Here is a 21,569-nt window from a genome sequence, read left to right as displayed (position 1 = left end):
CCACAGGGAGAGCTCGTCCACCCACAGGCTGAGAAGGGAAGCACGTCTGCTTCCCCACACCTGGAAGTGTCCAAGGCCAGGCTGGATGGGGCTTGGAGCAACCTGGTCTAGTGGAAGGTGTCCCTGCCCATGGCAGCGGGCTTGGAATGAGATGAGCTTTAAGGTCCTTTCCAACCAAAGTATTCTGGTTTTCAGCCAAACTATTCTCTGATTCCTATGCCCAGGCTGTAGCTCAGCACCAACACACACACACACCAGGAGGGTGAACAGGAACCAGCTCACAAATACTCTTACAGCAGCAAAATGACTATTTTATTTTGTTAGATTAGAGGTTTTCAGTTTCAATGCCTGTTAAGGTAGTGCTTTTCAAAAACTACACAAATCCTCTTAAAAGCACACTGGATGAAGTTTGGGTTTTCTTTAATAGAAAGCAGAAACACTCCAAAAATTGCCAGGGTTGAAGGCAGACCCTGAGAAAGTCCTCATGAAAACAGTGGTATTACCAATAAAGTCAAGCCTATTTTAAATGAACACACAGAGGTCTTTCCTTAAGAAATGAGTGAAAATGCAGGTGGCATTCAAACCAATCCCCTTTTAACAGAGATGTTTGAGCTCTCCTCAGCTGTCTGTTTTGCAACAGACAAAAACATGAACCCTAAAAACAACCACACAAGGCAGCAGATCTCCTCTGCTCCCGACATCCTCCGCTTCACATTCCGTGCCAGTGCATCGGTTGGATTCCAGGGAGCTGGAAGGAGATGGAGCTCATGCTCGTTCTCCTCTCCCATGCTAAGGGCAGGTAATTATCTCTGCATTCCTGGAGGAATGTTACAATAAATATGGCTGTCATTTTTCATTACTGCACGGTGAACAAAGGGAACAAAGAGAACAAAAGAAAGTGTGGTTTTGCTAACCTGGGCTTGCGTGTGCTCGTATATGTGCAAGACAGAAGTAGAGAGGGAGAGTTTATTTCTATTATTTATTGTAGATAAACCAATCTGGGTGAATGTCTCAAAAATTACCTTTTTTTTTGAACTAATTAAAATTTATTCTCTGAGAAAATCCTTACCTCTTACTTGCTGTCCCACCATCAGAGTTCTTGGCTTAAAATAGAAATTATTTGAAAGGCAAGAAATGCACTCATGTCTCCTTAACTTCTACCGTACAAACAACAAATATTCACTTTCTCATTTTTTCAGCCCCATTTGACTTCTCAGTAGTGCCCAGGTTTCTGAATTTACCTTCATGACCATTGCCCTAACATGATGAAAAATATGGCAAAGGAATTTGTGTAAATAGAAGTACTTAGGAACTGTATGTGTGTGTGTGTTAGTCCCTTCCCTCTAAAATCATCTTCAACACTTCTGTTTCAATGCAGACAAGATAAAATGGAAAATGGTCAATACCTCTAATCACTGAGAATATCTAATCTGAGACACAGCCAGCTTGGAGTCCAGCTTTATGCCTGTGTATTTTTTTTTATGGTTCCTAGGTGTTTTTCCTGCCTAACTAAATAGACACTTTGATTTGCCAAACTGTTATTAAGAGAAAAAAAAAATTAAAATTAGAAGGTTCGCAGTGTTCACACTGACTGTAAAATTATCTCGTGAGTTGCAGAGAGAACAGTTTGCACTCATCTGTCTGAAATCCATCAGCAAATGGAAAATTGCGGTGTAAGCAAAATTTCCGCTGGCAACTGCCTACGTATGAAGCATCAAACCCTGTCAAGGACTGAAAACCACGCAGGTCACAACAGTTACTCACACACGAAGGATCCCAGAGCAGTCTTGCCTCTCCATTCATGGGCCTCTGAGACTCTGCTGAGATCTAGCAGTGACAAATTCACTTCTGTTATATCCCAAATTCTATATCCAGTCTTCCACTCTGTTTTCTACACCTTTTGCAGATTCCCTCCTTTTGGTGGACACGGTTGCACTGTCACTTCTCCACCTCATCTGGTCCCTGATGGTCTCTGCTGCAGGCTTTCTGGTTTGCTACCAAAATCCAACTTACAGAGACCCAGGCACCAGCTGTGTGCTAATGTTTGCACCAGAGACACACTTGGAAATGTCTTTCCCCACAGCAGCACTGAAACACCAGCCCCACAAGGTCTTGCAGCTTCAGACTTCCCAAACAACTCCTGCCTTCAACTACTCTCCAGAATTCCCCAGCTGTCAATCTGCTGCATGTTTCTCTGTGATTTCGAGTCCATTGTATTGAAATAGGTATTTACCTACAGTGAGTCCATATGGGCCCAGAGATGACTTGGGAGAAGCTCAGCCACCCCACAATATGCTCATTTCCCGCACTGTGGACAATCTGCACCAGCTGTCACGGTGTGATATGAGTTTTCTCCCAGTATTGGACACAAAGACTGTGCAGACACACAAGTGTCATGGGGCAGATGATGAACTGCAAAGGCTTCCTGATGGGCCTTTCTACACATCTACACATTCTACACATGTGGGAAGATCCACACATCCCAACCAGCCCCTCAGCAGCATTAGCTCTGGGTAAAGCATCTGCAAGCCCATCCCTGTCAGAAGCGCAGGAAGTGAGTAACCAGAAATCGACAAAATAAGAATTTATGAAATACAGGGCACTGATGAAAAATGATATCTTTCTTATTTTCCACTCTTACACGGTCTCAACCTGTTCACTCTAACAGGCACCTTCTTGTCAGTAGCCCCAATGACATCAATTGAGTGGGAGTGCAAAGCATCAACATTACTTGTGAGAACAATTCAGTTAGGGAAGGTTGCTCTGCTGGTAATATTAGAATCAAAACATTCAAATGCACAGACAGAGAGGCTAACAATTCAATTTACGCTGTGAATGCTGAACAGCACATTAAGCAAATCAGTTCAGATGGCTCTGAGTTGTTCTTGTTTAAAGAAGATCAGAAACAAAATTTCCAATCCTGTACCACATCTAAATGCTCGAGATGAAGCACTAAAACCTTCACTCTTGATATATTTATTTTTCTGCATTTCACTCAGCTGATTGGTCTTTTATTGCTGCCCTGTTGTCCATAGGGAATGCTGTGGTCCTTTACAAAAGAAATACCAAGTTTTCCATATGGTTACACCATGTTTAATGGGCTGGGAAAAAGACATTTTAGGGGTGTTAATATTTTTTCCCCTAAATATTCTTCTGTCGTAGATGATCCACAATGTAATATGCAATAAAGCTTCCAGCAGGACTTTACCATTTCCCCTACAAGCCCAGATTTCCAAAGGATTGTGAGTTTCCAAAAGTTGCAAACAGCCATTCCAAGGATTTCTGAAGAGTGTTAAGAAAATTTGTTACCAAAGCACAGCAGCTTATACAATTGTCAGCTGACCCATGAGGACCTGGAGGTGTTCCCCCACCTCTGACACATTGCTTTGAGTCATTCAACAACCCTCTTTCCATGAGGGACCTAATCTTAGGAGAAAGCTCAAAATGTTCCTGGACTCAGTCTTAAACCCTGGCCTATACACTCCAGGGGGTTCCAAATACTGCAGCAGGACACATAACCCTGTTGGTCCCTTCCAACTCAGGATATTCTATGATTCTATGGTTTTGAATATATAAAATACTGGACATAACCAGACAGCTGAATACATGGATGAGAACAACCCCGACAGCAATACCCAGATGATTGCAATTTTATAGCTGAAAACATCCCTTTCCAAAAACTTGAGGAGATGGAATGAAAGCCCTAAAACAGAGCTGTGGAGCCAGCGGTGCTGGAGGCAGCACAGCCAGCCCTGGAGCTGGCAGTGCCACCGTGTCCCCTGGTGCTCTGTGCTCCCAGGTAGGGCTAATTAGCTCTTGTTGAGCAGCACATTAGCACAGCAACGCAGACCTGGGGACTCACACTCGCTTTCCCACATACCCCAGCTTGCTTGGAGCTACACTGTGCCACTTACAAATGTTTTAAGATTCATTAACCTCCCTCTGCACTCCCCAACTACAGAGACAATATATCAGGAGAGGAAACCTGCAGCAGTGGCGAGACAGACAGGATGATAATTTCTCACCCGTTCTCCTCTGCTCTAACACACTCCAGATAATCACACCCGAAGCTAGATCAGACAGGGACAAAATTAACTGGAACTAGAACTCGGTCCTCACACATTTCTTGCTTGTATCTACACAAGGCACCACGACCCTTCCCCATCTGTCACCTTGTCCCCACGTCAGCTCTACTCACAGCCTGGCTTCCCCATGCCGTGCAAGCCTGGTCTGCTGCTGAACTGAGAGGATATTGAGGCACTAATGGTTCAGTGTGTGCTGCTCTCCACTGCTGTGTGTGAGCCTGCACGTGCAGGAGGTGACACAAGCAACGACACACCCTGTAGTCTGGGCCCTGTGTGCATTCCTATACAGTTTTCCCCATTTCTCTCTCTCTCTTTCCAAATCTCAGGAGAGTCAGCCCTACAATTTAACCATCTCTGCAGCACTGCTATTCAGTAATTTATGCCTTTAAGGTATGGAAAATATTGTTGAAAAAAAAAAAATGAGCCTGGTAATGCATTCTGTATTTGTCTCTATTTTTTTCCCCATTAAAGATCTTTGAAAAAAACAGTTTCCTTTGGTCAAGATATAACCTCCTTAATTTCATGAAGTTTACTGGGAATTATACAAGTCTGCTATGCTGTTCAGGACCTGAATTAATAGTGACTCGTTTGACACATACTACTTAGTTAACCCAGGTAGGGTATTACTTTCTTATCTAACTACATTAATTGATTCTACATCACTTAATAGCTCAATAGCTTATCAGGTTACTTCACTCACTAGACAAGCTAAATGTCTGGAGGCAATTAGAGTGTCATTCTCCGTAATAACAAGTTTCTTTGAGAAGTTGCTGATGAGGTTCTTTATTACACAGATTATAAAACGTATCTTCATACTGTTATAAATATAGGTACAAATTGAAATTACTTACTAGGAGTCCCACTTCCCCTAGCAACCAGGCAGATTTTAGGCTCGTTTTAGGAATGGTTGTTTTCTCCCCTTCCTCCCCCCTCCCCAGTGCTCTCTCCTGCCTTCCTTGTGATCTATGTCCAATTTTCTGTCACTCAGAGGTGATCTACGACCACGGAGAACCTGTCACTATGTCCCTTGCAGTTTGCTGTTCTCAATGTTCAGTTCGTTTCGAGGATGTTACCTCCGGGACACCAGGGTTCAGCATCATGGTTTAATTATGGCTGCTCCTCTCCTTGGCTGCCACTTACATGATAAGTGCAAAGCCAGAGAGGAGCTCTTCCCTTTCCCATTTCCATACCCTGACAGCTGGGCTGTACAGGAGCCTGCACACAAATCCCCAGCCTTGCCCCAGCAGAAGATCTGGATGACCTGCTCTGTTTTCCACCCCATCCCTTCCCCTGCAGATTTCACCTTCATCTTTGTTGCCTGGGTTATTTCTCACCCTTGTGCCTGAGAAGCCATCAAACATGGATGCAGATCCCTCTCTGTGCATCCCCAGATTCCCTCAGGTGCCCAAAAGAAACCTGAATACATTTTGCTTACTACTGTATACATGCAAATAGTAATAAATGCTTCTTTCAATGGATTAAATTAATAGCATTTAAAATTAACTGAAAGATCATTACATTCATTTGTTAAGCTGTCTGCAAGGCTGAATTGTATGGGGGAAAGAGTCCAAGCCCAATACAGCTGATTAAGACTTCTGTGCAATCCCCAAACCTATTTCCAACACACAAAGCCTAAATCAGTACTTCTTTACCCCAAACCAGTGTCCCACTTTTGGGGAGCAACAAAAGTGAGCAGAGGGGGAAGGGAGGATGTAAGAGATGGGCTTTGGCTTAGCACTATGCAAAGGGACAGTCAAGACCCTGGTGATCATCCCTCAGGCTGCTGCTAGCTCTGCCTTCAAGCCCTCTACTCATCTTGCCCACTTCACTCACACTTTGAATCTCTTTGAATTGCTGGAGTAGTTGTCTTTCTGTGAATCTCCTCTGACTGTCACAGAAGTGACAACTTGCTGCAGTGCCCGTGGTGGCACAAGTGCGGTGAACAGTGACTCTCGGTCTCCTCCTCACTTGCAGCTTTCCAGTTTCCGCTGCCAGAGGAAAATGTATTCCTTCTGTTCCCACCCCCTGGCAAAGAGGGGACCAGAAAAATACTCTTCCTCAAAGATGGGTATCCTTGAAGGTGACAGCCCAGCTGCAGGTTTGGGTCTTGGGTGAGGCCCTCAAGCACACAGAGATTTTGCATTCCTGAAGGTGAGCAAAGAGATGCTTTACCTCATTAGGCTCCAATTATAGGCCTGCCTTAAGTGTGGTGGCTGCAGGGTCCTGCTGTAAGGCAAACCCCAGCCAGTGCTTTCAATTCGTTACTTGGGGGCACTGAATAATAATTAAAAAAATATTCAAAATGTTAGATTTCATTTTGATGGAAAGCACCAACACCACCACTCCTTCCCTCCAACCCAGTCTAAGTCTTCTAATGGGGCAGAAACCTGATTTTAAATGGCAAAGGAAAACCCTTTATCATGTTTTCTCTTTTACCCATTCTAAACCTTGCTGCTATTTCTCAGCCATCTCCAGTGGCCAGGCAGGTGGCTGAAACTACCATTAATTGTGCTCCTTCTTCTGTTTCTTTAGGAAAATTTTTTTGGTCACTGCTGGAAAAGCTGCAGGAGCTATGGGAAGATGGAAAGGTTGGTAGAAGTAAGGCAGAAGGTGATTAAGCATTGCTTGTGATCCTGGTTTAGAAGTGGAGAAATGCTCCTTAGAGGGAAAAGTCATGCTCTCATCTGGGTTCCTGAAAAATGCTCAATAGAGCAGTGGCTTTTCCATCCCTCGTGGAGTCTTTGCATCTAAGGAAAACTAGCAGCCCATGGCCCCTGGGATGGGCAGAAGAGGAAGACAGTGACAGGTCACACCCCAAATGTTCAGCTTCTGCCCTGATATGGGTATTTCTATCTTGATTCATACCACAGATCCACGTCTCCCTTCAAAACACAATTCCTCTAGGCACAGTGTTTGGCTGGGGAAACTGTGTGTTTTGCTTTTAAGCCCCTGATTCTCACCACTCTTTACACAAATGCCCTGCTGAGTTAGGGCATAAAGACACAGCACAGAGCATCATTAAGAGATGTTGTCCTGAGCCAGCAGCTCCTTTACCTGGCTGGTTCTGGAAGCACCAGGGCTCTGAGCCTGCAGGAAGGTGCCTGCAAGACACAAAAGCAGCCTCCAAACAATCCTGCATGATCTGCAGCTGCCCTGCTCAGCCCAGTGCATTTGCTCTGAGTGTCTCCTATCTTTGGCACTTGAGGTGTTCAGTAATTTTCAGAGGACAAACAAACAAAACCCTCGCGGTTCCCATTAAATAGTCGGCGGGACCCACGGCTCGTTGATATTCACCAGCCAGAGATGTCTGCTACCTCAGAACAATTAGTCTAAAATATTTATCAGAAATAAGTGTTGGGGGTTTTTGTCCAAGTTTTTGAAGTTATGAGGCCTCAGATGGGATTAATGGAAATTTTAATTAAGATATGGAAATAAGCTGCTTTCTCCCTGTCTCTCTGAGACTGCAGGGAGTTCACATTATCCTCAACAGCATGTCTCAACCTGCTGGGGGAACCATTTGCAAGATGACTTTGTTTTTTAAGTTCACCTTAGACAGGATGTTTAGCTGAGAATTGGACATGAACCCCAAGTCCAGGTCTGCAAAGCGCTGCTCTGCCCCTGAGTGTGGATCCCTCCGCTCTCTTCCACAGTCAGAATCATGAACCCTTTTCCCACTGCAGGGAAAAGCTTTCCTGAAGGAGGGAAAGGGATTTAAATCCTTTTGTATGTTTTCTGACAAGCATCCTGGCCATCTAGCTGATTATCTGGGCTCCATTCACGAGGAGAAGATAAACAGAAAGGAGAACTGAAGGGGCAGCAGCTGAGCAGAGGAGCCCAGTGGCTGCCACGGGGCTGTTGGGAAGAGCATCCTGGAGGAGCAGAGGTTCTGCTTCAGCACTCTCCAGGCTTATGCTTCTTCAGACAGGACCCAGAACAGGCTGATGGTAAAGCAGATTTGAAGCACTGATGGTTTTAGGTCTGATTTTAGTCTCTGACTTCATTCAGCAATAACAGTGCAAATGCCCAGTACCAGCGGAGTGAGCTCCCCCCTCTCCAAACACTGCTGTTGCCCTTGGGAAAACATTTATTTTATGGATGTTCTCCCTCCTTACATTGCAGCATTGCTAATAGTGTGAACTGAGCTTTTTTTTGAAGGTGAAGGATTTTAATTTGAGCCTTGGAGCAACTTTGGCCTCTAGTTTTTGAAGATTTCATTGGAAATCAGGAAGCTAAGTATGCTGAGACTCGGATTTTTGCACAGAACAGAAACTGTGACCTGCATGGAGAGGTTGTCTCACAATATTGTCTGCAGGAACTGTCTGGAAGCTTTTCTGCTTCTCTTTCTCCTTCCTCTCTTTGGTCTCTATAGTTAAATCTCACTTTTCCCAGTCTAAAGATGAGAAAAAAGGAAGCACATAGGCACCTGTATTTTCCAAAGGAAATTTTATTTTTGGGTATTTTGGCTTCTGGATGCACTAAACACCTGTATTTCTGGCTGAGCTCACTATGAGAAGAAGATTTAAGAGAAGGGCATTTTAAATCTCTTTCCAAAGGTAATGAAAAGTATCTGATAAAAGTATTTCAAATTATTCATACAATTTTGTGCCCTGTGGGATCACACTTAGATGCCTATTTATATGGATAAAGAATATCTTATTTATGGAAAACAAATCTCATTCTCAAACCTGATAAACCACATCTGAATGTGCTGTGAATAACTTATTTCATATAAGGATCACAAAATAACTTATGAACATTAATTAATCAAGTACTGAGACCTAAGCATGAGCTATCTGAGCATTTCTATACCAAATCCATCTTACTGACAAGGGGGAACCAAAAGGCATGAAATGACTTGTCCAGGGTCTCAGACAAGTCCATGACAAGGTTAAAACTGAAATTTGGCCATTGTTTTTCTCATTCTTCCAAACCAGAGACTGTCCTCCAGCTTTGGGAACAAAGGGATAAGGAAAAAAGGGAAAGGAATAGATGTATTAAGGATGCCCAGATGTTCTTGACACGGGGGGCATAGGTCAAATCTGAGATCCTATTTCAAAATCTAGAGAAAATTACCTTTCCAATGACACGTGGCATGACCTTCAACTCCTAATAGTCTAGGAGCAGTCCATTTCTGAACGTTTGCATCATGCATTTTACATTTTCCGGATCTCTAAATCATCTCTTATCATTTACTTACTTCTCCCCGATAATGAACACTATTTTTCTGCTGTATCTCTCTCTTTTTTTTTTTTTTTTTTTTCCCTAATGTGGGCTGCATCCTGCTACACCCTTTTCAAAAGCCCAGGAAAAATCTCAAAGCACAAAACTGACATTTAATGCAAGGCTGGGGTATAGTTGCTGATTACTGCTTGCGTGTGTGTTTTGTACAAAACAGGCAGACAGACTGCAGAAGGCTGGGAGGCATTAAGCAGAGATGATTTTGAGGGGATCTCAACCAAATTAAACTTTTCTTTTTTTTTCAAGTAAAGCCCAGCAGGGGATAACAAAAATTAGGGTTGGATTTACTAAAAATGAAGTGCTCCAGTGATTAAAAAATGGTTGGCTGCAAAATCCCAAACTGCATTTGATTGTGAAACAGCACCAAGCCAAGATAGGGCAGCTTTAATAAATTGTGTTGCTAATTACAAATATTTCATAGTATCTCCATTCGTACAATGAGGATGGAACTGTTTAATGACAATTTATTAGTGCATGTGCACAGATATACTGTATTTTAATCTTCTTTTTATTTCCCTTCTTTTTTTTTTTTTTTTTCCAATTGGTTCTTCCAAATAGGAAAAAATGATAATCGTTATCTAAGCTCTTGACTTCCCTTGACTTAATTGCAATCTAAGTCCGCTTCTAATCTGTACAGATCACGGTTGCACGATTTGGAGTTTAATTTGAACCCCTGGTGAATACATGTGCAGAGGCTGGAGGGTTTGTGTGTGCACACGTTTGTGTGCTCAGTGCTTTGAACGTGCCTTTCTTCCTCCCCCCCCCGCCCCAGCCCCTCAAAATAAGCAAGGAGAAAAATGCCTCTCTGTCTTTTCCCTATTAGCACACACAGCATCTGCCCTCCTGCCAGTACTGCAGCTTTCTGAGAGGTGGGGATTTTTTTCCCACAACTCCATATTTCATGACATAAATAAAATCAAGAGCTTTTGAAGAGGAAAAACCATAATTTGCTGAGAGTGGGGGAAGACCACGGCACTTCTGCTGTGCCTGGTCCACAGAGTGTGTCGCGCCCCTGAGCTAGGGAGAAGATCCCTTTGTGCTTCACGCCTGATATTGCAAAGCTGTTAAAGAAATAGGGATGCTAATTCTTATTAGAATACTAAATTGAGGTTTTTCTTACACATCTTCACCTCGCATGTCCCTCAGGAGGATTCCTCCATCCGTTTAGAAATGCTGGGAAGGGGATCTCAGTCTCTGCATTAATGTGGCTCAGCTGGGGACAGCAGGTAGCACCAGTGAAGTAAGAAACAATGTACCTAAAATTTGAACCAATTCACTTTTGAAGCTCAAGAGAGATGAGTTACCTGTTTTTCTACCTTTTTGATTATTATGTTTAATGCACGTGCTCATCCTAAATCAGGCTGAAACCCCAGAGCACTGAAATACCTCTGAGTTTGGTAACTGTACCTAAATAAGCACAAAAGGGCTGTGTTTGCCCCTGTAGGAATTACATCACCTGCACAGTCAAGGAATAAGCTCAAAGCAGCTCCTGCCATGGAGGAAAACACGCTGTCTCCTCCCCTACTCACTTATCAACATAAAAGCAAAGCCACACACACCGAAAAAAAATATTTGCTATGCTAGTAGCTAAGATTTAGGTTGATTACAGCTGAAATAAGACTTCCACAATTTTAATTAGCTACAGAGTGGGGGCCAAGCTCATTACTCTGAAAATGTAATGATGTTTCCGCTTCCATTTCCACAATCAGGTTCTTCTCTTTACAAAAGGGCTTCTGGCATATTGAAGATGGTTTGTGAGTTCATCACGCCACATCCACTGCTGTTGGACCAGTTTGGACTGGATGTGGGACTGTGGCTGGACTCCATCCCCTGCACTGGGCTCAGAGGCAGAGGCTGCCCTGTGCTGGACTGACCCCTGTGTGTCCTCACCTCGGCCCTGCCAGCCCGCAGTGCCTGCTCCAGCACTCCCAATATCTTGCCTGAGCTGAACTCTCCTTCCAAAAACAGATCCCCAAACCCTCCCGCACGGTATTTTTATCCACAGCATTTTCAAGGTCATAATGAGCTCAGAATTACCCTCACCTGAAGTGATGCATTGTCCAAGCTCCCTCCAAGCACACTCCTACATGCCTGGAAGTCCCGGCGCCTGATGATTAACAACGAGCCCGAAGGGGGACCGAGAGACGAGCAATGAAAAACGTCCCCTGCAAGACAGGGAGGCTGAAAGGGAAGAAACGAATCCCTCTGAGGTGCCCTGAGAGTTACTTTTAGGACCACGATAGCTCCATTAGCCGCATCCAAGGTGCCACTTCGCATTTCATGCTACAGCGAAGTTTTCGTTCGACCAGCAGTGATTTCCACAACTTGTGGAAGTTTCTTTCTCAGTGCTGGCACATTAAAGAAAAAGGCTATACGGCGCTGCAGGCGAGATCCAATATTTTGTTGTCATGTACGATTGCCTATTGACTGTGAAAAAGCAAACAACACAGTCTGAACCAGGCAGGCTTTCGGATACCTGCATCCAAGCCTGTCTTGCTGCTTACAAAGGGACCCTTTGGCAAGTGTTTTTTTTTTTTTAAGGGAGGGGTCCCAGTTTCCCTGACCCCAGAAAATGTGTCAGACTCTCCCAGTTAGAGAAAAGGGATGTCTTTCTTTTAACTCAATTAGCAAACACTGCCAGCTCTGACAGTCCCCAGCTCAGTCCCCCGGCTGTCAGCTGCTGGTCCAATTTTAGGTTTGTGTACTGTCTAGATAGCAAATTTATTGATGAAATATGGTCGTAGGTGTAAGAAAAACTTGGAGGATCCAACTTCTTGAACCTATGCTTATGAAGACTAATGTATATCTTTATGAGCTGGCAAATGCTTCTTTCTGTCTCTGAAGGTTTGTGTAGACGAAAAAATAAATCTGCAGAAAAGATGCTGATACTTCAAACGTTGGCTTGTGGTTTTGTTTTTATTTTTTAGTCCTGCTGCAGTCAGGGAAAAAAAAAATCCAGAAAAAACAACATAAAAATAATTGTTACTATGACAGTGCTGAGGAGACCCAGCCTCAGAGTAGTGCTCTGTTCCACAGGGATTTTTCTTAGCTTAAAAAGTCCAAAACTACTCACAGAAGTTTTAAACATTGCCCCTAAACATCATTGGGCACTAACAGATGAAATTTCTTTCTTGCTGCACATATAGATGATGTGTCAAGAGACTGGAGGTGAGAAGGGAGAGTGGTAAAAGGGATCTGCAGGTTGGCAGCTGGGTAGAAAGGTGATACCATCCACAGAAATCCTTGAGTAAACTTTGCATTTCTCATTTAAATTAATGCCAAGCATATTGTACATTATAGTAAGTTACTGTCCAGTCCACGTGCCATGGCTCCTATGAGCGGGGTCTCTGAAAGCTCAGAAGAGACACTCAGGGGGCAGATTTAGCACAAGTTAGTCCCCAAAAATCTAGATTTGTAAGATCTCAACCCATGCAACTCTGAAGCCAGTGGGATCTGTGGGAGAACATAATCTCAGATAACCAAGACCAAAATAACTGTGATGGAGAAGACTGTACCCTCCTGCACCACCTTGGAATGTGGGGGGATTGTCCTTTGCAAGAGGGGGTGGAAATCAAAGAGGTCAGGGAAAGAAGGGTATGGCTCCATGGTACAGTGAGAAAGGAATGGAGGGGAAGGAAACCTCTCCAGTTCTGTAGAGATTCCCTGAAAGTAACAATTACAGTTCTCCCTCAGGACTGTGAGCCTTGGCCAGGAGGGAGTTACATCAGGCACAGACGAGATGGTGCAAACTCCTTGAAGTTAGTGCTCATGGCTTTCTTGCCCAGAGCCTCTGGAGAGGAAGCAGTGATTGAATCCAACAAATCACAACCCATTTCCACATGGAGAGCGGAGCAGGTAGGATTATTGGCTATGGAACCAGGTAGCAGGGGAGGCAGAAACCCCTCAGAAGAGTGAGAAAAAATGTCCCCAGTGTGGGGGAAGAGAGGGAGAAGTCAGACAGAAAATGCTGCTGGCTTCTGTTTGGTGGCTCAGGTCTTCTCATGTTCTAACTGTCTGTGTTTGACGTGAACACGCCTTATTTTAATTTAACTATAAGTTTGTATATAGTACGCTGTTAATGCCTTGTGCCTCATTTGGTAGAAGCAAAAGGTTCTGAGCCCATAAGGGTGGGGGGGGATCAATAAATTACAATAAATGTGAAAGAAAAACATTTCTCTGGCAACCAGCAACGCAGCACCATCAGGAGAAGCAGCCGCACCAAGGGGGGAGCAAAGACGGGGGGGAAAAATAAACAAGATGTCTCATGTAAGGAAAAAAAAATTTAAGGCAAGGCAAATGTTTTGCAGGAAAGGAATAGTGGTGAAAAGAGGGTAGTTACATGGACTAACTCCCCTTGAAAATCTTGGATACATGGGAAGGAATATATCCTGAACAATAGATGGGCTTTGTTGGGCAATAAAGGCAAGTGAGAGGAGGAAAGGGAAAACACCACCAAATTAAAGCATGAGGCAGCAAGCTGCCTTCCTGCATGGTTGTCTCCTCTGCAGGCTCTACCAGCAGCCTCCAAAGTCTGTCTGAAATTCCATGTGGAGGGGAAAAGACATTAGGGCTGCGAAGGGAGGACAGACTTACTGGGTGGCACTGGTGGCTCTGCCTGAAGCCACTTCCATGAGAACATTTGGGGCCAGGTCCCAGCTCAATCCTGCCTGTGCTCTCCCTGTACCTTGATCAAGAGCTGAATTTTCAGTGGAGAGTTCTTATGGGACTTTAAAAGTCTCTGATCTGGGGTTCTACAATGAGGTTCACAGTCTGCTGCAGGTTAGACAGACTGGCTGGAGCAGGGAATAAAGGAGGATCTGATCCCCAGGCTGCATGCACATCCTTGTGCTGACACTTCCCAACCACTGCATCTGTGCAAGTGCTTCAGCCCATTCCTAGTGCCCAAACTAATCAGAAATTCATTGCTAAACCACTCTTTGAGAAACTGCTTTGCAAATAAACTCTGGGCCTGGGTGCTGGAAGAAAACAATCTAATTATTGGCTGCTGGGTTATTTTCTTCTTTAAGAGATCTTTAAGAGCAAGTCTGATCTATTCCCTTTGCAGGTTTCTTCCTCCTTGTCAATACTGAGAACTCATGTGAAGCAAAACACTGGATGTATCGGATGATCTTCTCGCTTGCCTGAGAGTCACTTATGGCAGGTCCAATATTTTTACATTTAAAAGGTAGTCAAAAGGTTTTCAGAAGAAATCAGATGGAAACAAGCTGGTTTGTATACATGGAAATTCCATATTCTTGGCAAAAAGCTCCTCACAGCAGCTAACAGCAAAATGTTAAAGGAAAAAAACCACTGTTAATATGAGCAAAAAGGTAATAATGAAATTGAAAATTTTGAAAATAGGGATTTAAAGGCAGATTTCAACCTGGGAAGCTCTGAAATAGCTGAAGGGAGACACATGGCTGCAGAAAGCCTCATGTTCTCACAGTGAAACCCTGCAAGGCTGTTTGTTCCCATGAGAAATTCCCCATGCCTTCCCATTGCTCACATACCCCAGTGCCCTTTCTCTGCAAAGGGTCTCATTCTCCCCCTTATTCACGAGACAAGGGCTTGTACAGGTAGAAATAGATGCACAAATAATGCTTTCAGTGACTATTTTCACTATTTCAATATATGGAATCAAAGCAATTAGCCAGCAGAACATGATCTCCCAACATTTTTGAATCTTTGACAACTGACCATAGGAACTTCATTTGATGATACACCCAGGAAAGATCGGAGTCAGTGAGAAACACGGAACATGCAGCTGCTCTTTCAGTGTGCAAATCAATCACACTGGATGTAAACTTCTTTGTTCACTGCCTCCCTGTAGCCTGTGCTGCACAGACAGCCTCACTGACATTTCCCAACCTAAAAAAAGGATTCCTAATGCTAATCCTGATTTGACTGAGAAAAAGAAGCAGGAGCCTCCGTCATGGCCCTTTGCTATGCTAGGTGCTCTCCAAATACGGATCAGAATGAGGAGCCCCAGGAGACTAAAGCCAGTGAGAAAATCATTCTTCTCCTCTGAACTTCTCTAGATTCAGCATTTCCATGTGTATATGCTTCTCCCTATGTGTGTGGGTGGGACTCTTCCTCCTCCCTAGTCCCTCCTTGCCTGTAACCAGTCTGCAAAAACACATGGGCTCAGTCCTGAGAAAAATAAAAATATTGGAAAGCAATATGATCAAAGCAACAGACGTGACCATTGTCTTCTCTGCAAGTTCACGTGGCAAGAAAAGGCACAGGTGGAGAAAAAAGCAGAGCAGAGGGTGGGAGGAAAACTGAGGACTGAGGAGAGTCTTGTGTGCATGGATAACAGGCTTGCAGCCACCGTGGATCATGGAAATGCCCTGCTCCTCTGAACTAGGGCAGATTTCAGAGGAGGTGTTCCCACCTCTTTAGTTTTCTCCTCCTCTTCCAAAACACTGTAACCTGCCAGGTGGTTTTGCAGAGGGGTCATTCAGGCTGAATGGTAAATAACATCAAATTCATTCAGTCTGGAGTCAAGCACAGTGAGGCATTTCCTCCCTGTGGTGATTCACTCCTTGTAGAGGGGTATACCATTGCCTCTCCATCCCAATATCCTGCACACCTGAGGAACAACCGGAGGCCTTGCTGTCCACCAGCTCTCCAGCTCCTCCTCCCACTGAGTCCAAGAGAGGGAAGAGCATCCCCCTGCAGGTGACAGCCGTGAATCTCAAAGGGAATTTGCCACTGTCATTGTTCTGCTGGAATCATTCAGTAGCAACCACCCCAAAACTGTGACTTTTCAAGGAGAATTGGGGTATTTTTCAGCCTACTTGATCTGCCAGAGTGCTGCAGCCTGGGAAGAGTCCTAGTTTGAGGACAGACCCTAAGGACCTGATTTCCAATATTCCTGCCCATTGGCCCCATTCAGAAAGAAACTGAAACCTGTGCCTGACTTGTCTCACTGAGCTCACAAGCACAGGAGTCAGAATTAGGCAAAAAGGCAGTGCTGCAACACCTTAGGCTTCAGTGTTAACAAGCCAGTACAGATACTACGAGGCACTGCTGTGTCAAAGGTGAAAAATGCACTTTATCCTCCTCATCAGGCTATTGAGAGAATTCCAAAGAAATGTGTGTATGTCTATATTTAACTCTTGTTCCTCTTCAAAAAAAAAATAAAAAGAAATTATTCAGCTCATACAGGCAATGAATATAGGCCACAGAATCCAACACACAGCAGCAAAAGTACTCCATTATTAAGTCTGTAATTGCCAAGAATTAATTTGCTAATTGCATGCAACTAATCTGCGTCCTTTTTGTTTTATATCAATTAACAGAGTAATTAAAAAAAGCAATCTTCTTGATAGTTCCTCACTGGCAGACTTAGCCCAGCAGAGCTAATGAAAGAGGGCCACCCTTTAACTAACCTCATTAGTATCTCTTCTTTTGTTAAACATCCTACAAAAAATAGTTAATTTTGCTGCATGAAGGTCCTTGATGTTTGACTGCTAATGAGGGGCCACACTGCTCTGATTTGGTGTTTGTTTGGAGAGTGGCTCCGCTCCGTGCATGGCAAACGCCTGTTCCCTGCCTTGCTGCCCTTTCAGGGATGGAGAGGCAGAGGTAGACAGCCAGAGCTGTGGACTTACCTCAGAGCTTTATTGATATGATAGTTGGTGACTACCAAACATTTAAATTTCCCTTCAGGAAGAAGATTTAGTTTGTTTGGTTAAAAAAACAAAAACAAAAACAAAAAGCAAAAACAAAACCACCCCAAACCACAACCAAACCAAACCAAAACAAAACAAAAAAGCCCCAAACAAATAAACCAAAAAACATCCCAAAAAGAAGAGGACTTAACTGCAAGGAGAGAGTGGCAAGCAGAGGGGAATCACCAACAAGCAGGATGGGAAGATGAGTGTACAGCTCTGCCTGTGACTAAGGAAGGAAAACCTCTGTTCTGACCACCTAAAAAAAAATAGACTTCAGAGTCCTCCCACCTCTTTGAACATTGTGTGAACCTTCATATGAGGCACCTGTAAGTTTAGCTGGGCACTGAGCTGCACTAACACAGACTTCCTCAGAAACTTTGGGCTTGGTACTGCCCTCACTCAGCAGGATAAAAACCACAGAAGTAATTTTTTTTTCTTTTTTTTTTTTTTTCCTGTTTTAAGAGATATTATATCATATTCTGTTGTCCAAAGGAGAGCTGTGGGGAGAACTGCAGAACTGCAGACACACACTACTTTCCAGGGCTGTGGGGTCTTTAATTTTGTTTGCTTCGGGCTCTGCTGTGTTAGGAGATTCCTGTGCTGGAATACGTGGCAGGGACACCTCATTCCAGCAGCCCACAGTGCCGTGGTGCTGTGCATGGAGCTGGGCCATGCAGTGGCTTCTTGGCTGTGCTGCAGCACCGTGCCAGGCACCCACCCCACTGTCAGGCTCCTCTAAAGGCGTTCGCAGCTCACGCCCTGCTCTTTCCGAAAGCTCCTGGAGCAGGAAAGCATCCTTGCTGTAATGAGACCTTCCACCAGGAGGCAAGTCGGGCTTCCCAGCAGCACAGCAAAGCACGGGAACTGCTGTAGCAAAGAGCCGTCTTTCACCATCGAAGGTTTCCAGGTGATGCTCGGGTACCAAAGACAGCGGGAATTTAGCTCTGAACGCATCAGACGAGTCTTACAAATTTTTCCCTGGGTTGGATTTCTAGTTTTGCTCAGTAGATTTAGTGAAAAAGTTGTCAGAGTAGCAGGTGGCAGCTTTAGCAGTGTTTTCCTGCTCCAGGGGCTGGGCTTTGTCAAAGGAGACTGAAATGAAGCCCTGTTACTCTCAAATGACAAGCCAAAGCCCAGGTACGTTCAAAAACCTCCCAGTCAAGCTGGAAGGCCATGGACAGAGATATTGTGTTTCTCTTTAGGAGGTTTTTTTGAAGCCATCTTTCCCTTCAGACAGTTCCTCCCGTGATGGGTGGGTATTCCTATCACTTTTAAGGGAGACCTGCCAGCGAGGTGCTGGACCCAGTCCTGGAGCTCCTTAGACACGGATCAAAGCTCTTTTCACCACTCTCCTGCCTATTACCTGTGTCTTCAAGATACACTCTCACAGGTAGCCTGAAACCTTTTGGTCATTTGTAAGTGAAAAGAAGGGATGAAAAAAAAAACAAAAACAAAAACACAACTGCTCTTGTTATAGTACTTTGCACTGGTGGGAGCCAAGAGCTGAATAATGGACTCTCCAGCACCACGACCTGTGTCCTGGGACATAACCCTGTGACAAGGTATTTTGCTTTGTTTTGACCCAGACTCTCACCCAGATGCTAATTACAGTTAAGGATTGAGCCAGCTTGCTCCCTGTGTCTCTGAATAGTGAAAAACGTTAGCTGCTGTTTAACATCATCAAGATTTCCTTTTCTTTCCTCCATGCAGGGGTGTCTTGGGACCTGTGGGATGGCAGTGCCTGTATCTGTCTGACTTGGCCTCCCTGCACAGGGAACAAATGAAAGTGAATCAGGGGAGGGAAACGAGCTGCTACCACCAAGGAGGGGGAAAAAAAAAAAGAGAGGAAAAAAAATAAAAGAAAGAAGCCAGATTTATGCTTCAGCCATTTCCCTCTGTAATCAGCTTATGTTGTAGAGTTAAATGAACCGACGGGGAACTCACGCAGGCGGGTGGGGCTTGTCAGCTGAGAACCTGTAAATCAGCTGATGGCGTGAGGAGAGCGTGGAAGGGCGGGCATGGAAGGGTGGTCAGTGCTGCAGGGGTGGCCAGGTGTGGTCAGCACTGGTCAGTGGTGCAGGGGTGGTCAGTGGGGTAAGTGATGGTCAGTGGTGCAGGGGTGGTCAGTGGGGTAAGTGATGGTCAGTGGTGCAGGGGTGGTCAGTGGTGCAGGGGTGGTCAGTGGGGTAAGTGATGGTCAGTGGTGCAGGGGTGCTCAGCAGTGGTCAGTGGTGCAGGGGTGGTCAGTGGGGTAAGTGATGGTCAGTGGTGTAGAGGTGCTCAGCAGTGCTCAGCAGTGGTCAGTGGTGCAGGGGTGGTGCAGGCGTGGTCAGCAGTGGTCAGTGGTGCAGGCAGGAGCGTGGCTGGCGGGGGCCCAGTGCCCACACAGCGGGTGCCCCTCCCTCCACGCTGGGTGTGAAGGAGCAGCTGAGACGAATTGCAATACCTCCCACTCCTCTGCCCATTTGTTCCTTATGAATGCATAATGAATGCTAATGAATTCCTCACTTGGGGCATATGGTTAAGACATATAGAGCCTAACCTTGCTACAGAGAAGAAAGACCTTGATGTTACAAGATGGGGGAGGGCCTAGAGGAACCCAGCGATTCCTGAGCTGAGCTTGGGTCAGCAGGACTCATCCTGCTCCAGCCCAAGGCCTTCAAACACAATGGCTACAGGACCTGGAGGGGGACAGAGACATTTTTTACTTCCCTACTAAAGGGAAGATTGAAATGAGCTCAGATACCTGTAAAAGCACAGATCTCTTTACTGGGCTATATGCCAAACTAGTCCTGGTTGAGTTCTGGCTCTCCATGCAGCTCTCACCATTCTGCTCCCAAGCCAGGCAGTGTTAACTAGCTCCAATATTCCTCCATGGGCTGTTGTCATGTCTGTGAGATATCACCAAACATGCACTCCAACAACCTGTCCCCAGAAGGTCAGAAAACACCAAGGACTTTCAAAGTATTAAAAAAATGTCTGAAGAAATTTTCACCCACACCGAAAATTCTTTCAATACCAAAAGCTGCCGTAGGACCCTTCTGGAATCTTGCAGTAGGCAGATTTCTGAGTGAAAACACCTCTCTTGGACAACTGGGGTCTGAGATGACATGTGAGCTGGATGCTCCACCATCAGCATTAGGACTCTGACCATAGTGGTCTTTCTCTCTTCTATTTTCTGTCTAACTGTATCCACATTCTCTGCCCTAAACTGTAGCAGGAGCACTTAGGTGGACAATTCAGCAGCACTTTGAGGCACTGCTGTCCTTTGCTGTCCATCTCATACCTTAGAACAGGAGCTGAGATTGGTCAAAGCACGTGAAAAACTGGCATTTACCGCAGCTTGCGACTGCTAATTTATCAATGCATTTCCGAGAACAAAGCAGCCCAGGTACCTCCCTGAGCAAGCGGTGAAAAACAGCGGCGAGAGAGCTGGAAAAATTTCAAAGTCCTTCCAAAAATTAAAACCTGAAAGCCAGCCAAGTCCCAGCAGCCGAGTGGAGGTGCGAGGCATTTAGTCTCCGGGGTGGGCAAAAGCAGCCGACTGCCGTACGCATCAACACCTCTTGACACTCATGAATATGGGGCTGGTGCTGATGCCCACTTGGATGAAAGAACGGAGCGAGACTGCCAGCGCCGAAGTGGGTGGAAGGGAGGGATGATCTGCAGCAAGATGTTGGGTTTTCTTTAACCCTCTCTCAACACAAAGAACAGCTCCTGCACCGTTCGTGTGGGGGAGCCGAGACCGGGGGTTTAAAGGCTGGGAATGTTTGGGTGCAGGTTAAGTGAAGCTTGGCTTCTGGATCCGGGCTTAGCCCATGAGAGGAGATCAGTATGGTTGTGTGTGCAGATGAAACACGTGTGGACACTGGTACTCAGTGTTGGAGAAAAAGGGTCTGATGGATTTCTTGCAGCGCTGAACGATTTGGGGAAATGCTTTGGTCTGCAGGGAGCTGTGGTTGTTGAGCCACTCTGGAAACTGTGGGCCTTTGCATCTCCTGCAGTACTTTGCACACAACTCAGCAGCAAACCTGGATTCCTGAAGAGCAGGGAATATCATTGCCACTAAATTTCCAAGTCTTGACGAATTCTACAAGCCCAGAGAAGGTACTGAGATAGCTAAAGTAGCTGTTTGCAATATAAGACTGTGGGAAAAAGAAATTTTCAGTGAAAGCTGCTGATAAATGAAGGCTCAGCATGGAGCATGTTTTATATCCCTACACCACAGATACAAATTCATGTAGGAAGGGGCAGCCAGGTGAGGGTTTGGTTGTGACAGCCTCATCAACAGACAAGGAACCTCTTTAGTTTGAAATGCCAGCCTCCTTCACTTCCAGAATTCTCAGCTGTCGTTTTAGGCTTTTGGCAGATCCCAAACAAAACAACAAAGTAATCCCAACCTGCTCTGCTCTCCTTCCTGCCCGTCCTCTTGCTCCCCTTGCAAAAGGCTTCCCCAGCAGAGCCCCAGGGGCTGGAGCAGCAGCATCCCACTATAAAGCCTTCCCCAATCCCCTAGAGCCATCGTGGAGCTCACCCAGGAATATTCTCCTTGCCTCTACATTTGCAT

General features: G+C 45.1%; 1 long non-coding RNA gene across 2 annotated transcripts in view; it reads right to left on the bottom strand.

The window, feature by feature from the left end:
- LOC126639125 (uncharacterized) overlaps positions 1 to 21,569 on the bottom strand; it is a 186,666-nt gene that overhangs the window by 67,019 nt on the left and 98,078 nt on the right. Inside the window, exon 1 of one of the 2 annotated variants that reach the window (XR_007628755.1) lies at positions 11,367 to 11,671. The exons of the other annotated variant lie outside the window; for it this stretch is intronic. This is a non-coding gene — a long non-coding RNA (uncharacterized LOC126639125). Of the gene's footprint in view, positions 1 to 11,366; positions 11,672 to 21,569 lie in introns of those variants that run through there. 2 annotated transcript variants of the gene reach the window in all.

This window comes from Myiozetetes cayanensis, unplaced genomic scaffold, assembly GCF_022539395.1.
Source record: "Myiozetetes cayanensis isolate MyiCay16 unplaced genomic scaffold, myiCay2020 scf19, whole genome shotgun sequence".
Taxonomy (NCBI): Eukaryota; Metazoa; Chordata; class Aves; order Passeriformes; family Tyrannidae; genus Myiozetetes; species Myiozetetes cayanensis.
Note: the sequence above shows the minus strand (reverse complement) of the source record. Positions and strands in the feature narration are given on the sequence as shown.